This window comes from Tympanuchus pallidicinctus, unplaced genomic scaffold, assembly GCF_026119805.1.
Source record: "Tympanuchus pallidicinctus isolate F22 unplaced genomic scaffold, pur_lepc_1.0 scaffold3, whole genome shotgun sequence".
Lineage (NCBI taxonomy): Eukaryota > Metazoa > Chordata > Aves > Galliformes > Phasianidae > Tympanuchus > Tympanuchus pallidicinctus.
Window position 1 is genome coordinate 15,802,457 of NW_026294747.1, and position 13,056 is coordinate 15,815,512.

Consider the following 13,056-nt stretch of genomic DNA (forward strand, 5'->3'; position numbering starts at 1 on the left):
GTAAGGCATCCTTTGTCTCAGAGGTTGGAACTGTATGTAGCTAAAAGTGATCGCTTACACATTTGAGGAACCTAATCCAAGCACTCCTGATGATGTACGTGCACCACACAGCTGGGGACAGCAGGATGGGAGAGACAGGAAGAGACGGGGTGAAACAAAGCAAGTTAATCCACAGAAAGTGGATTTCTCTGGACAGTTCAGGATGGCATAATTTGGTAGTGATTTAGTGTTCCTAATTTATTCAGAAAAAAAATAATTTGAGGAAGAATTCAGACTGATATAAAAGCAGCTGCTCTGATCAGTTCAGATTCAATCTGCCTAGGTCTCTGTCACATACTAATTGCTCCTGACACACCATTAGCATAGATGTATTTGGCTCACTGCAATACAAGAGAACATTCAGGCTTAAAAAATAAATCTAAGAGACTCATTACTTTGTACAATTTGTTCAGCAAAAAAAGTATTCCTTAGCTTCCTTTATACATTTATTCTATACATTTATCAGCAGCTCGGACATCAGCGAGACACTTCTGAAATAGTTTAAATGCTGCAGAAGACACAGATGTCCAAGCAACTACTAAAAATTATAGTAGTTTGGGAGGGATGCAACACAGAACAGGTACCAAGCACCCCTTAGTGCAGAATATTCCATGGCTAATTTTAAAACTTTTGTCCATTTATGTACTTCATTGATGTTTTCTCTGTTCTCTGTTCCTTCCTACCTGGAACAAGGCAGTGAAATACAGAGCCAGATTCTGGCTTTACTGTTGCAGTATTTAAACCACCAGACCAGATTTAATCTTAATTAGTTTAGGGCTGATATGCTGGTTTCTATAGTGGAAAGGGACGAAAGAGGGGAGAGAGAACGTTCACAGCAAAAATGACATGGAACTGCTGAGATGATGATTCCCTTGTTCACAAGTATCCTTGAGTGAGCCAGCCTATTTTGATCATCTCTCAGTCCTGTGCTTCAGTTTCACACAAATATAGAATCAGTAGTTACTAGGCAGTTACATCTCAGCTGGTTGGGAAGTGATCCAATCTGCGTGCCTTTATTTTCCTAAGAGAAATACCATGGAGGTAATTTCTCCACCTTGTTTTTCCTCTGTGCTTGTTTAATCAGCTTAGCTATTAAAAGATAACAAGGGCTTAGGACTATCATTAGCATGGAGTGGTCATGTGGTTGTACTGGTAATTAGCACTGCTGTTGAACTCAGCATTGCTTAATAGGTAACTATAAAAACAATACCACGACACTGCTACAGAAGCAAGTGAAGTCCCTCTCTTCTTGAATCTGCATGCATTTGTTTAGCAGCTTTCCTGTCTTATCTTTTGTGATATTAGGATCTATATTCAAATCAGTTAACTGCTTGAAATGGGATTAAGACCCTACAGTCTGAAATTGCACTCCTGAGATACTTCTGCTGAGCTGCCCTGTAAGTTTTCAGGTACCAAAAGCCCCTGGTAGGGCCCTGAGAGGACCAGGTATCTCCAATCTGAATCCAAACACAGGAATCCTGTACTGCTTGGACTGTGTCCCCAGGAGTGACGTTCGGTCAATATCCTGAGCCTTGGGCATCCTCCAAAGGTACTGGGCTCTTCACAACTCTGTGCTTGGTTGCATTTGCTTTTGAAGCACTGCCAGAGGAAGAAGAAATGAAGATGGGTGCTCCTCATACACAACACTCTAGGGTTAAGCTCACCCAGTGGAGGCTGCAGGGTAACAGTCTCCCATTCCCTTCTTTGCCCCCAGACATTAACAGATTGCTTCAAAGAGCTAAAGAACATTGAAAACCATAACCTTGGGGGGTGGGAAGCGAGAGGGGGATGTGCTAGGAAATCCTGTATCAATCTATTTAGTATCTGTATTATATCTAGCTCTGGAAGTAATGGATTCACAGATCTTCTGGAAAAAATATCCTACACCTGGTTAGTGTGCATCACAATTCTATAACAATAATGCTCTGTTGGAAGGCAGAGTGTGAAAAACTAGGATGCAAGCAGAAAAGAAACATTGAAGTGATACTGTGGAGAGGATTTTGGTGTAAAGCAAAGCAAGGATCCAAGAAGTATAAAGCCTTCAAAGTAAGAAAATTTGTGCAGTTAGTGGCATCATGCAATTGCTTGCTTCTGCAAAGTCTTGGCTTTGCTCAGCAAAGAAGTTATTTGGAGCATGCCATTGGGCCAAGAGGTCTGTGTTAATTGGAAAGAAAAAGAATTTGTGACAGTGGCACTGCCAGGGCATTTGCCTAACTGATGAGCTACTTTGTGATCCACTGCCAGGAAGGCCAACCTTCTGGGCCTCTGGTTTTACTTCCCCATTTAATTATTTGTCAGAAAAAGGGCCATCTCCTTTTAATGATTTGTATGATGCATAAAACAGTGAAGTCTTTGGCTCTGCTGCCTTAATACAAATGCACATTGCATGTGGTTTGTTTACAAGAGCCTTCCAAACTAAAAATGAAGCAAGAAGCTATCAACTACACAAGTATGTTAAGATAATCCTGTGATATTTTGAGGCAAGAAGTTGCAGCAAGCACAGATGAAATCCTGCAGTAACTTAATGCAAAACTGCATTTCTTCTTTCCATACAGTATATCTCATGCATTATCTGTTGCTCTGCAAATTTTCCTGTTAGCAGAGAGAAGACAAGGATAAATATCACTAGGACTATCAGGAAGCAGAAGATAAAAGTTCAAACTTTACATTTTATATCTGGAGCTTCAGATCCTGGAGGGAAAATTCCAGGCTTTTCATGTTGAAATAATGGGCTTTCATGACTGTAGACTGCATCAAGACACACATCCTTAGCAGATTTTATTTATGGGCAGTTTTGGTCAGACCACGCCTGTGTGGATGTCCATACGTCCTTCAAGGTTACTCTGTAAGGACGTTGACCAAATTCAACTAAATGAAGAAGGGTTGAAATCTCAACAGTAAATTTGTACGTATTTTCTGGAGACTGATGTGGAGGGGCAAAACAGAGTCCAAACGCAAAGTCCAAGAGCACCAAAATGGCAGATTGGTTTGCAGGTCTTTTTGGGTTCAACACGGCCCTCACTGTCTCCTGTCAAAAGAGTACAGGTGGGGGAAAGTGTTACAGGAGATAAGGAACTGAAATCACTATGGGAGGGGAAAACATAGGGGACAGAGTACACGTTGGTTGGAAAATATACTTATTTCTGCAGCTTACAGTACAACTAATTTTATTACCAGGGCCTGATACATGGTGTCTGGTGTTAATAATTAATATAATTATGTCTTCCCCTGTTCCCCACCATTTCCACATTTCTTTATAGTTAGGCCTCTTGCCCCAGGAACCTTCTCACCTCTGTTGCCTTCCATGATCTCAAAACTGCTCTTTACCATTGCGGGGGATGGCACGGAGGTCCCATCCCAGTCCCCAGCAGCTTTTCCTCAGAAATGCTAATAGGATCTGCGTTGGAAATGAGATTAGAAGACTGAACTTGAACATTTTGTTTTAACTAAATGGATTAACTCGTGGGTTTGTACAGCCAAGCATCCACGCTCCCCCTCAGCAGCAAAACCATGAAGTCGTTGTTCAGAAATGCTTCTTCCCTCTTCTTAAAGCTACTTAGTTTTCACAATGCTAATAAGCACTTGGGCTAAATCATTAACATTCCTCAAAGTTCTGTTTTGTTTTGTTTTTTCTCTCAGCCTATGAGGAGGATAAAGGGTTTTGTTAGGGTTACAGTTAAATCAGAGGTATTTGCGGCTCAGCTGGCCTTGCTCTATAACCGTTGCTTTTGGGACCAAAACGAGCAGGCTGCCTTGCACTAAGGTTTGAGTCCGGTGTACTGATGCCGAGCTTACTGCCTTGTATCAAATGAGCACGAAAAAAACGTGAGGAGACTTGAAGCGCTGCTGCTTTTGCCTTAGACTTAGCCGTAGATCCCACAATGAACACCGCGATCTCCACGCTGCGTTTTACATTGGGGTTAAAAGAGACACTCAAGGCAGGGCTGAAGAGACTCGAGGAAAGAAAACAGCCCCTCCGCTGGAGAATGCGGGCATCGATCCCGCTACCTCTCGCATGCTAAGCGAGCGCTCTACCATTTGAGCTAATTCCCCCGTGCGCAGCCCCGAATCTGTGCGTGTCCCCTCACAGCCTCACCCCGCCCCCCTTCCCCACGCACCCTGCGCTTGTTGTCAGGCAGTTTGGCGCCCGTGCATCGCCTCGGGGGGCGTGGCTCTGCGTCCCGGCCAATGCCGAGGAGCGGGGGGCTAGGCCGAAGGGAGAGCGCCACCAGAGGCCCCTCCCGCCGAGGCCGCCTGCCGGCTCTGAGCGCCTCGGCTCCGGATTGGACCGAAAGAGTTTATTATTTTTTAAGAGGCCTTCGCTCTTCCGATTGGGCAATGGAAACGCCTGTCACGGTGACGTTCCCCTGTTGCTAAGTCGGGAAGGTGGGAAGAGAAATGCGCCCTTCTCGTGCGCCGACTGGCTAGCAGGAAATCGACGGCCCACCCCCATCCCCTTTTAAGCCCATAGCAGCGTTCCGACTGGGTGACTGACAGCGAGGAAACTGCCAATGAGAGGCCGAACCGCGCGCACCGCCCAATAGCAAAGGCGCGGGGCGGTGCCGGGACGGTATGATTGGCAGGCGGGGCGGAGGGAGAGGAGGGCTCGCAGGCGCTGATATGTCCGCCATCTTGGAGCGTCGGTGATGGTGGCGAGCGGTGGCTTTCCCGCCTGAGCGGAGGCAGCCCGGGGCCTGTGGCGGGGTGACGCTCTTGCCGAGGTACGTCGGGTACAGCGGCGCCGCGGCCTTCCTCCGGCGGAGCTCCGGAGGGCCGACGTCTCGCTCGGGGCCCTTCCGCGGCGGTGTGGGCCCGGCGCCTTCCCCCTCCGTGCGGTGGCTCCGGGCGCTCCTCGGGTGGCGCGGGGCCGGAGCCCGGAGTCCGGCGGGGCCGCGTGGCCCGGCGCGTGTCGGCGAGCTCCTCGTGCGCGGAGCCCTGAGCTCGGGCCGCGTTGGGCCGCGGGTGTGGGGTGCCGCCGGCATGGGCGCGGCGGGGAGGGCCCAGGGCCGCGGCCTCGGGCCCTTCGGTGGGGATCGGAGCTGCTGGGCGCCGTGGAGGGGCCGTGCTGGCTTGGAGCCGCCTTTGGGCGCCGAGCGCCGCCGGCTGGGGCGGAGCGGGGCGCGGCGCCGCGCGGTACGGTGCGGTGCTCCCCGGGCAGGCCGAGTGCTGTGGGGATCCGTATGCTGCTCCCCGCCGCCTGCAGTCACTTGTGTGGCTGCCGGTTACCGAACTTCTCTACTGTGTCTCGGTGATAAGCCAGCGTTGCCTCACTGGCAGCTCGTTTTGCTTTTACTTTCCTACTGTCCTTCTTTAAAATCACTGCCACTGTATTCCTGTGAGGGTGCTTTTTTTTTTTGCTTTTTTTTTTTTTTTAACTGTTATTCTTTTTTGTTAGAATTTTGCTGAGAGCGTGGCAGTGTTGGTTTACCTGTTGCTAAATACACCTGGTAAAATCTAACTCTGAACCTGCTGCTTGCTTTTGGTTTGCTTTAATAGTTACAAACTTCTCTAAGCGTAAGGGGGAGTTGGTGTTACAGCCTTGTGACATAAGCGCAGGTGGAGCTGAGGTCAGGGGATTCTCTCCACCAATGTGACATAAGAAGCAGCAGCCTATGCAGAGCATCCCGAAGTTCTGAGCAGAGGAATACAGAAAGCGTAGGGGTGATGTAAAAGCCTTAGGAAATCTTCCTGGAGAGTGGTTGACTGCTTAAAAATGAAAGGTCATATCACAGGTTGTGGTACTTTTTGTATAGGCAGTCTCTTTCAGTGGGAAGGAAGTAAAGGCACTCCTAGCTGTATAAGTCTGATGGTGGATTTTTTTTTAAATGCTGAATGTTAGGCTGGCTTAAAACTTCCAGTTCATACATACTGCGTGTGTGAACTGCACAAATACCCAGCACCCTTCTTTTTGTTCTTTGTGAGCTGCTTAAATACCTTATTTCAGTGATCTAGCTGGAATACTGAAGTTTGATAAACTGCAACATGTTTTCAGCACGGCACATTTTCACGTGAGAGTCTGATTGCTCAGCTCTGTGTTACCTCTTTGTGCTCCGATTGGAAGGCATGGACTAACTGTAGCTTGCAGGAGTCTTTATTATGCAAATCTAAAAGAACAATACAGAATTATGTTTCCAATATACAACTTGTTAATGAGACCCCATGCAGATGGGGTATGCAGTCAGCATGTTAAGTTCTGAACAGTTTGTAATCTCAAGTATTTCTGCTGAAATGATGAGTTTCATCTATCTGTGATACTGCTTTAACACAGATAAGGTTTTATTTCCTTATTGTGGGAAATGCACATGCAGTATCTGATCCCACACTTCTGAGTTAGTAACGGAATTTATCTTCTAAAGAGACCTTGTTTTGGCCAGAAGACCTGCTGGAGGGTTCTGTTTGCAGCATAATTGAGGAAATCACTGTTTCACATACATTTGCAGTTCAGGAATTCAGTAATTCTTTAAGCAGGGTGTTGCATTATCACTTCTTTGCAAGCAAGTTAGATTGATATGTAAATCGCAGTGCTTGTTACATTTCTGGATTCTCTTAAATATAAGCTGCTAATATTCCATTATGGAATCAAGTATATTACATAGGTTGTGTGCATCTTTACAGTACTGCTTGTAAACTGCTCATTGAGCTTCTGTTGATTTGGTAAAGTGAGGAAGTCTGTTTCCTTCCAAATGCTTATTTCATGCCCCTAGCAGAGGTGATGCTGTAGATGGATATCAACCAGAGTGGGTCAGCTGATGATCTCAGGGTGAAATTCAAGTAACTTGAATAGAAATTCTGCAGTGCTATAGCAGAAAATTCTGTGTGTAACGTTAATATGGTTAGAGAGTGAACTCTAGTGTTGTGGTTCAGCAGCTTTGCTTCTCTGCTCATCTGAAGCTTGAGGTGCACGTACTGTGGTGCGCTACACAGCTGGCTCCAAACAACCTTTATGTGACTGAGACCTTAGGGGAGCGACGCTTTGGGCTCTCTGGTCGGGTTCCCTTTCTCTCAACCGATGAAGTCCTTTGTCCAAGTGCTTGAAAGGCTTTGTAGTGTTAGTTCAGCTCTGCAGGTAGTCAAGCAGATCACTTTGTATTGCTGTATTGAAATATTTCATCTTCTAGCTTCAGTGTTGCTGCACTGAACACAGTATCTTTGTAGCAGTAGGCTTGTGTGTTCATTTCTCACTGATAAGTGGGTTCATTGGTAGTTGTGATGGAACTACAGCTTCTGTGGGCAGAGGTCCATTTCCACGGTAAGATAGGATGTCACAAGTGTAGTGTGTGGCATCAAGTTCTGGCTGTCATAGTGGTGTTTTCATTTGTGACCCTCAAGGTTTCCCTATACGTTACATGCCAGGTTGAGGATGGTGTGTTTCTCAAAGTAGGCACTGCATCCGATTTCACACAGGAAAATACATCTGATAGCATTTCTCTAGAGCAAGACATGGAGCCATGATTTTTGGCAAAGGTTCCTACAGTAATAAAACACATAGGGATAGATCAAAAATAATATCTTGCTTGACTGGACTGATTTCTTCTAGTAGGAGGAGAAGAGCAAAGGACTCAAAGTAATGTAGTGATTGAGTTCAATTCTCATATTCTAGGGTGGGAGGGAAGTCTGGAAGATGAACCAGAAAGTGCCGAGAGTGGACGAATGCTGAAAGCTTTGCATATCGTGTGTAAGCATTTTGGTGATGTGTCAATGTTCCGGCATCTGTTGTAGAAACCATATGCTACTAAGCAACTGAAGTAAAATGTTTTTCTACTCTTGGGTATTACATACAGCTCTATAGCTGGTTTGGGATGTTTTTCAGGAGTCTAGATGGGCTTAATGGATCCGATCGGGATGACACTGGGTGTAAGCTGCTAACAGCTTGCTTGTGGCCCTTCTGGAGCGTTTTGGTAACGGTTCTTCATGCTAAACTGGGAATAAAAAAATCTTATTGATTTTTTTTAAAAAAAATTTATTATTTTTTTTTTTTTTTTACTCATAGATTTTGTCCTGAGCTGTGTTTATTTCATAACTTCCCTTTGGTGTTGAGAAGCATATATGGAGTGTGGGATGAAAAAAGTTCCTGCAGCATATCAACCCCCTCGGCTGTTGTTTCTTTTTGCTGTTTCCCCAGGATCATAGAATTGTTATGGTTAGAAAAGACCTGTAAGATCATCTAGTCCAACAGTAGGTAGTCCCATGTGGTCCTTCCCTAATCCTGTTAAGCGGACCTATCAGTTCCTCTCCTGTGGGGCTTAAAAAGCCTGGAGCACTCAGTGACAGGATCTGTGCCACGTGCCGTGTACCTGCAGCAGGAGGGAATACCTGAAGGACTTCAATATGCAGCTGTGTGGACTGTGAAGCTGTGGTATGTGATATGGCAGTGTATGTTGTCTCTGCCTCTGTAGCTGAGCAGACTGAAAATATCCTCTTGACAATGCTGGGAATCTGTTGTTACACAGGAGCAAGGGACTGAGTAAAAGACTGGAGTTATTTGGGGTATGTTGGCAAAGTGGGTAAGGAGAGAATGTATGAGATGGATAAGGAGGATTTGATTAAGATTGAACTATGGTATGAAGGGCAGCAGATTTTAATTTAAAAACAAAAAAGCTACATGTACACGAAAGCAGAAACTGCCTGATGCTGAGACTTGCGGGTTGGTTTCCTTGGAGAAACACCTAAGAACTTTCCTATTTAATTTTGGATGAGGTGATTCCAAGCATTCATACTTACACTGCTACACTTCTGTGGGGAGGTGGACTGTGTGGCCTCATGGTCTCTCTTCTGTGTCCATTTGGTCTTCTGGAGGCTGGCTCCTGTTGGTTGCACCAAACGATACTTGTGAAAGCATGGAAAACTGAAGCCTTTTTATGGAGACTCTGGTCCTGGTGAGGCTCTGTGGAAGGGCCGCCTGAAGCTTGATAACAAAACCCAGTTGTGATTGAGAATGGAAACTTTCCAACCAGTGGTTATTTGTAACAAAGTTACTAAATGTGTTCCAGGCTATAGCAAATACTGTGTTAAAAGCATTCACCTTGTTAGCAGCTCTCAAGTGAATCCTAGGGGCTTTTATCCCTGCTGCACAGTGGTGCTGCCCTCACCTTCAGTTTGAGCAGTGTGAGAGCAGAAAGCAGGGGAGCAGTGGATGTTCCTGGGGTCTGGCTTGCCACAGATCACTGTTATTTCGATGGTACTTATGCTGTGAGAGGAGTATCAGCTGCTGCCTGCTCGGGGTGGATTTCTGCATCCTATACCAGAGTACTTACACAGTTAGCATTTCTGTGACACAGACTGAAAATAGAGGTCTTGATGCTTGGTTTACTGCTTGTTGGCTTTCGTGGGCATGTGTGTGTAAGTAGTGGAAGCAAACTCTTCCTAACTGGAATTTACAGTCGGATAAAAGGCAAGGCAAAGTCTTGGTGGAAAACAGCAACGAAAAGGCAAAATTTTCTTTCTTATGAAATGCTTTGTAATCTTACCTTTAGCATACGTGTAGGGCTGTCTTGGTGTTCCCTTCATAGTGATGAGGTAGTTCTTTAATCTGTCTTCTATTTAAAATGCTTAGCCTTTTGTCGCTGCCTTGACAGACTTGCCATGTAGCCTGCAATTAGCAAGCTAGCCCGTCAGGAATACCTAGTGAATTACATTTGTTTGACAAGTTCAGCTGCTGGCACCAAACATCTTGGGGAGGGGATGGAAATAAAGATGGAAAGTCTAGAGACAACACGTGTGAAGCCATAGCGGTGGCAGACTCGGTTCTGGGTAGGTGGGTTTCCTCTGAAGTTGTGACTTGCAGTTATAGCAAAGTTGCTTTCGTTTTGCTGCTGGCCTGCGTGCATTCCAGATGGAGATCTTTGACAACTGCCAAAGCACAGAGGTTGCATGCCTTACCTTCCATTGCCTGTCTTTGTACCCTTCTGGCTGACACAAAGGCTGAGTTTGGTGCTCCTCATGGTGCTGGCTGAGGGCTACCTGCACTTGGCTGAGGTTTTTCCTGCCGTGAGTGGCAGCTGTAGAAGTCGTACTGAACTGCATGTTAGTAGTGAGTTCTTCCTTTTGGCTGTGACAAGCTTGCGTTCATCGAAGGATCCTTGTTTGTGTGCTTGATGCCAACGATGGGCTTTTTGTTACTTGAAGCCACCTTTTATTTAATGGTAAACAGGTGCTGTGTGCTGAACGCTTGATTTATGTGAAGTTTATCTGAGTCTCCCTGAAATAAAGGAGGTGGTAAAGATGTGATTGCTAGAAGGTCTGCAGTTCTTAGTGGTCAGCGTAAAACTAAACATGATGCTGTTTGTGTTGACTGTGGTGGTCAGTGTGCAGCTTTTATTTTAACAAGTGGTGCTTCAAAGAGGAGAGGTGGATGAGGATTTAAAGACGAAGCAGCTAGAAACCTGGTAATTGATGAAAGATGCTGTAAGACCACTGCACAACTTGCTGGGCTCTGCAGCTTGTAAAAAGAGATAATAATTGCTGTCACAGCTGTGAGTTGATATTAGCATTTAGCACTTAGCTTTTATAAATATCTGGCAGCTAATTCAAACCCTACAATTCTTCCACCATTACTGAGTTCTTCCTGTTACTTTACCTGTGATGTTATGAGATCTCTTTGCTCATCTAAAAGGGACGTATTTTGCCATCAGACTCTGAGAGCCGTGCTGTGTCTGTGATTCTTCAGCTTTATTGTTTTGTCGATGAAGACTCTCCTAGAGTTGCAATCCAAGAATTTAATACTGCTGTAATACAAGTACTAGGTGGCTGGGGGCTGAACTGAAAACATGGCTCTTTCTCAACCTATTGCATTGTTTGATTGCATTTATTTCTCAGTAGATGTGCCAGGTACTGTTTTTCTGCTTATTAACATGATTTTGGTGGTGGATGGGAACAAATATTTTTCTTTTTCCTGGGGTGGTCTGTTCTATTGTGCTCTCCTGCTGTGCTTATACATCCAAAAAAGAGCCCTGACGTGGCTGGATGGAGTGCTGGCTCCTCCTGGCCTGGGTGCTTTGACTCCAAAATGCAACTCATAACTGCGTATCAATCTCTAACTCTCCAGTGACAGAATGGGAAATCCTAATGGCCTGGATTGGAATTGTAGGGATGGGATATCAAAGGCAGATAGTTAAATAAAAAAAAGAAATAAAAATCTGTACCTCTCTGTGGTTGTCTGTGAAAAAGGATTGGAAGTCTGAAAGTCCTCATAATGATCCAGTGCAAAGAACTGAAGCAGAGCTTTAGGAAGGTTTTGAAGACTGCTGAGAACATGAAGTAGGTCTTGCATTTCCCTTTGCAGCTTTTGGCTTTTCCTTCAAACATAGGATATACGTGGCATGTGGAAGAAGGGGGCACGTTCTGTTCTGCAGTGTTGATTATTTTTTTTCTGGTACTGCCCATCAAAATGGAAGAGCTCTGTGGGGACAGGATGCATTTGCTTGAGGCAGCAAACACACCTGTGTCTGGGCAGTCTGATCTAACCGCAGTAAGAGCACGGCGTGCTGAAACTCAGGTTCATGCAGCGGGGCAAGCAGGAAGGAGGGTGACTTGGTGGTCACTCAAAGCTCTGCAAGGTGCCTTCTCTGTGACTTCCATTATCTGCTGGTTTTCTAATTTCTCTTCTAGATCTTACATAAGCTTAATGGTTATTGTTTTGAGTGTGAGCAAAAGCGAGCGGGACTTGGTACAGTCTTCTCATTCAAGGCAGTTATTCTTAGGTTGGTAAGCTGAATCTCTCAGCTGCTGCTGTATTTTAATTTCCTTGCTTAACAGATACATTGGATAATTTTCTTACTTTTGCTGTGTTGATAAATGTGCAAATGGAGAAGCTGCAGTACCAAGCATAGAGAGGATCTAAGTTTTGGTACATGAAATCAAGATTAGGAATCCTTTTCCTCAAGTGTAAGTTGAAGTCAAGGATTTATTTTAACCCGCTTGAATTATAGATTAAAAGAAGAAATATCTTCAGTTGTTCTATTCGTGCTGTCAGAGCTGTACGCTCTGAATTGTGCCGTAGGGATTCCAGCCTTCATCTTGAAGAGGAAAACATGTTTGTTCGTGATATGGTCATGCTAGCCTGATATGTCATGGTAGTCTGGGTATGTGCACAGAATGGGTTGATTAGTTCTGTCCTTATAGCATATGGTAGCACAGAAGTTCAAGATAAAACTTTTAGGGGCTCAGTCTTTGCTTTATGAGAAGGGCAGTCTTGCTTGACACTTGAAAATGTGCAGCTATCAGAATTTATCTTAATGGTTCTCTAAGCCTTACTATGAGGAAAAGCAGGAACATTTTGCCCGCAGTCTTTGTCAACTAGTGAAGTTCAGGTGGTCTATAACGTGAGTGGAGAGGTCTGGGGAACCTTCAGTGACAGTGAAGAGTCAAACGAGAGGGAAGTACATGATAAGCAAGTTTGGGTTTAATTTTTAGGGCCTTAAGTCCATTCTAATTCTGGTGGCAGCCAGAGCTGATGGGAGCTTCAAGAAGCAGAGCTGCTGCCAGCTTCCATTTCTGAACTGCAAATGTTACAAAGTATGCATTTTAACAAGACTGACATGTTGCATGCTAAGAAAACTTGTAGGACTTGCTTACGGTGCCCGTACAGAAGGGCACTCTTTGCTGACCTGGTTCGAAGTTACTGAAGCAAGCAGCTTTCTTCTACCTCTGTGTTTTCACATACCTCGAAACTTGACTTGCATCCAACTTTCAAGGTCTAATCAGCAAGGTGAAAAGGAGGATGAACTTGTTTGTCTGAACAGTTAAAGGTTGTCCAGATAAAGCGGGTATGTTTACATTATGTACTGCAATGCCATGGAAGAAACATCCAAGCCAGTTGTGCATGGGCTTTTATATTTACAACGTGCCATGCCAAGTACTGACGTAGGGTCAGAAAGCTGTGTGGGCTGTTGTGCTCTGCTTCATGAGGGCAAGCTGAGTGTAGGTCTGAGTGGCTGTAGTGTAGCAAAGTGTCTGACACAGCTTTGTTGTTGTCTGTTAATGCTGCTTCTGCCGCTACTTTACTATGAGAAAAAAGTT

At 45.1% G+C, this 13,056-nt stretch overlaps 1 protein-coding gene, 1 long non-coding RNA gene and 1 other non-coding gene across 14 annotated transcripts in view; 1 reads left to right on the forward strand and 2 right to left on the reverse strand.

Moving 5' to 3' along the window:
* Positions 1–2,792: 2,792 nt before the first annotated feature.
* Positions 2,793–4,242, reverse strand: LOC128086162 (uncharacterized). Its single transcript, XR_008209267.1, has 3 exons — positions 4,158–4,242; positions 3,330–3,436; positions 2,793–3,067 (listed from the first exon to the last, which is right to left on the reverse strand). It is a non-coding gene; the product is annotated as an uncharacterized LOC128086162 (long non-coding RNA).
* Positions 4,020–4,092, reverse strand: TRNAA-AGC (transfer RNA alanine (anticodon AGC)). Its single transcript has one exon. It is a non-coding gene; the product is annotated as a tRNA-Ala (tRNA).
* A 391-nt stretch (positions 4,243–4,633) lies between the features above and the next one.
* The window catches only part of PPP6R3 (protein phosphatase 6 regulatory subunit 3), a 51,135-nt gene continuing 42,712 nt past the window's right edge, over positions 4,634–13,056 (forward strand). For 9 of the 12 annotated variants that reach the window (XR_008208988.1, XM_052692961.1, XM_052692965.1 and 6 more), the window contains exon 1: positions 4,634–4,760. The gene's annotated coding sequence lies outside the window, so the exon portion shown is untranslated. The remainder of the gene's footprint in view (positions 4,761–13,056) is intronic. The other 3 variants (XM_052692962.1, XM_052692963.1, XM_052692964.1) reach the window with 2 other exon arrangements.